Genomic DNA, 3808 nt, shown 5'->3' on the forward strand with positions numbered 1-3808 from the left:
ATTTCTTGATGCTTCTATATTGGAGCGGAGTCTTGAGGTGGGTAGAATATAGTTGTGCAATAATTGGCTGTTGATTGCTGGTGTTGACTTCTTGATGTGTAGTGCCTCGCAAACGTCAAGCCGCCTGCTATCGCTGTATCTATCGATGATTTCTGTGTTGTTTACTAGGATTTCTCTGGCGATGGTTTGGTTATGGGAAGAGATTATATGTTCCTTAATGGAGCCCTGTTGCTTATGCATCGTTAAACGCCTAGAAAGAGATGTTGTTGTCTTGCCTATATACTGGGTTTTTTGGAGCTTACAGTCCCCAAGTGGGCATTTGAAGGCATAGACGACGTTAGTCTCTTTTAAAGCGTTCTGTTTTGTGTCTGGAGAGTTTCTCATGAGTAGGCTGGCCGTTTTTCTGGTTTTATAGTAAATCGTCAGTTGTATCCTCTGATTTTTGTCTGTAGGGATAACGTTTCTATTAACAATATCTTTCAGGACCCTTTCCTCCGTTTTATGTGCTGTGGAAAAGAAGTTCCTGTAAAATAGTCTAATAGGGGGTATAGGTGTTGTGTTAGTTGTCTCTTCGGAGGTTGCATGGCTTTTCACTTTCCTTCTTATGATGTCTTCGATGAAACCATTGGAGAAGCCGTTATTGACTAGGACCTGCCTTACCCTACAGAGTTCTACGTTGACTTGCTTCCATTCTGAGCTGTGGCTGAGAGCACGGTCGACGTATGGGTTAACAACACTTCTCTTGTACCTGTCAGGGCAGTCGCTGTTGGCATTTAGGCACATTCCTATGTTTGTTTCCTTAGTGTAGACTGCAGTGTGGAAACCTCCGCCCTTTTCCATGACTGTTACATCTAGAAAAGGCAGCTTCCCATCCTTTTCCGTCTCGTAAGTGAAACGCAGCACGGAACTCTGCTCAAATGCCTCCTTCAGCTCCTGCAGATGTCTGACAACAGGTACATGTGTAAAAATGTCGTCAACATACCTGCAGTATATGGCCGGTTTCAAGTTCATGTCGACTAAGACTTTTTGCTCGACGGTACCCATGTAGAAGTTTGCAAACAGGACACCTAGGGGAGAATCCATGGCGACCCCATCTACTTGCTTATACATGTGCCCATCCGGGCTCAAGAAGGGTGCCTCTCCAGACACAAAACAGAACGCTTTAAAAGAGACTAACGTCGTCTATGCCTTCAAATGCCCACTTGGGGACTGTAAGCTCCAAAAAACCCAGTATATAGGCAAGACAACAACATCTCTTTCTAGGCGTTTAACGATGCATAAGCAACAGGGCTCCATTAAGGAACATATAATCTCTTCCCATAACCAAACCATCGCCAGAGAAATCCTAGTAAACAACACAGAAATCATCGATAGATACAGCGATAGCAGGCGGCTTGACGTTTGCGAGGCACTACACATCAAGAAGTCAACACCAGCAATCAACAGCCAATTATTGCACAACTATATTCTACCCACCTCAAGACTCCGCTCCAATATAGAAGCATCAAGAAATATGGACCAATAGGCTTTCTACAAACACTTCTATTCAATACCCATTGTTTCTGTTCTGTCTTGTGTTGATACTTTTAATACCCTATTAATATCCCCTATTGTTCTGTCTTGTGTTAATGCCACATCACCCTTCCCACCTCACTCAAATGTAGATATAAAATCAGAGAAACGCAAGTTCTAATCAGTTGTGTATTTGTGAAGTCTTTGAAAATGTAATAAGTTTTACGAAACGCGCCCGTGTCGCGTCAGACTAGAAATAAAAATGAATTTTGGAGAAGTGATTTTTTATTTACCTCCAACAGTGAAGCGTAATGTACGAAAGATTGAGAAAATTCGTGTTAGAATTATTAATCTTACTTTTTCGGTCATATTTAATAATATATGTCTACAGGAAAGACTGCTACCAAAATATACTAATATATATATATATATATATATATATATATATATATATATATATATATATATATATATATATATATATATATATATCATTGAATATGACTGCATATTCTGTATTGATTATTTTCTTATTTAGGGTATTTAGGGCTTCTATCCCTCTGACTAGTGTTCTAGCATCTTGGTTTAATTGGAAGAGTTCTTCAAAGGACATCTTCGTTCGAGGTGAAGAAAAATAAATAAATAACTGTAGAATGTGTTATACTTATAAAATTTACACAATGTTTCGAACCTACATGGTTCATTCTCAAGTGATAAGAAAATACAAGTCCTGTTAGATTTATACCAGTAAGGGGTCAGATGAAGAGAAGTAGATTTATACAAATGGGACAAGAATAAAGGAAAAGGTAAGGCGTAAAATAAAAAAGGTGAAAATAGGGGACAAAGCACATACAAAGATTGATCAGGTGTAGTGGGCCTATTATGTCGAGTAGTGTCTTCTGTGTTGGCATCTTTATGTTCTGGTCTTGTCCTTACTCTCATGGTGCTAGAGTGAAGAGTTCCGTAATTTGGGTATTTATGGCGGGTTGTTTTATTTTTATGTAGATTGCTTCAAGAATTTGTAATCTTCGTACATCTTGGGTTTTGTTTATTATACAAGTGTTTTTGTTCAACATTTCTCTTGTTAGGGTGATGTCACGGGCTTGTCTCATGTGATTCCTGGAGGCACCGGATTGAAGATGACAGGTCAAACGCCTCGTCAGCTTGGTTGACGTCATACCTATGTACTTAGATTGAAGGTTACATCCTTCGTGGGGGCAAGTGTACATGTATACAACGCTTGACTGCTGTAGAGGGTTCTCCGTCGGCTTCGGCCAGTTGTTAATGAGGAGATCGGTAGTGTTCTTGGTTTTATAGAATATGATCAGGTCTATGTTTTGGTTAGGAATAGTGCTTTTTACTCCTTTACGGATTATTTCTTTCATTATTCTTTCTTCTTTTTTATGTTCACTGTGCATAGTTGATTTACAGGCTCAACTCAATTACGGGCTCACCTTAGCCCGTGCTACATGGACATTTCGTTCTGAGTAGCTAAATCTAAAACAACAACAACAACAACGTAATTTCTCATCACTTGAGAATAAACCATGTTGGTTCGAAACATTGTGCAGTTGTATAATAAATGTAATACACTCTATAGTTATTTACTTTTTTTCTTCACTTCGAGAAACGAACATGACTTTTGGAGAACTCCTCCAACAAAACCTTGATGCAAGAGCACTAGTTAGAGGGATAGAAGCCCTAAACCAGAATATAGTTACTACAGAATATGCTGTCATATTCAAGGAGACTGTATAAAAGAAAACCTGCTGCCAGTATACACCAATAATATATTATTTATACTATAATACAATATAATGTTTGTGTATGAAAATGTGTGAATTAATCTGAGAATTACCAAAGAGAGTTGGTATGTTTGGGTGTTGATAAACAGTGAGACATTAACACAACATGCAGGAGGGCCAACACCGTGACCACGCTTAGTAAAAAGCTGATTAACTGCCCAGGCTAATCACCTATTGGACAATTAAAGTGATTTGTTAAATACACATTGTTAGTGTGTGAGGTGCCTGTTTCCGGTGCGTGCGTGCGTGCGTGTGTGCTCTCCTGGCTAATTGCAAACGAATTGTATCCAAATATCTGTGCATGTAATTATGTTCCCCGCCCGTATGGCTGCTGCAGCCGGCGCCTTGCACTGTTTGCTTGTTTGTTCATGTTCATGGAGCCGGTCGACCGAGCGGACAGCACGCTGGGCTTGTGATCCTGTGGTCCTGGGTTCGATCCCAGGCCCCGGCGAGAAACAATGGGCAGAGTTTCTTTCATCCTATGCCCCTGT

The sequence above is a fragment of the Procambarus clarkii genome, chromosome 62 (assembly GCF_040958095.1).
Source record: "Procambarus clarkii isolate CNS0578487 chromosome 62, FALCON_Pclarkii_2.0, whole genome shotgun sequence".
NCBI classification, from domain to species: Eukaryota; Metazoa; Arthropoda; class Malacostraca; order Decapoda; family Cambaridae; genus Procambarus; species Procambarus clarkii.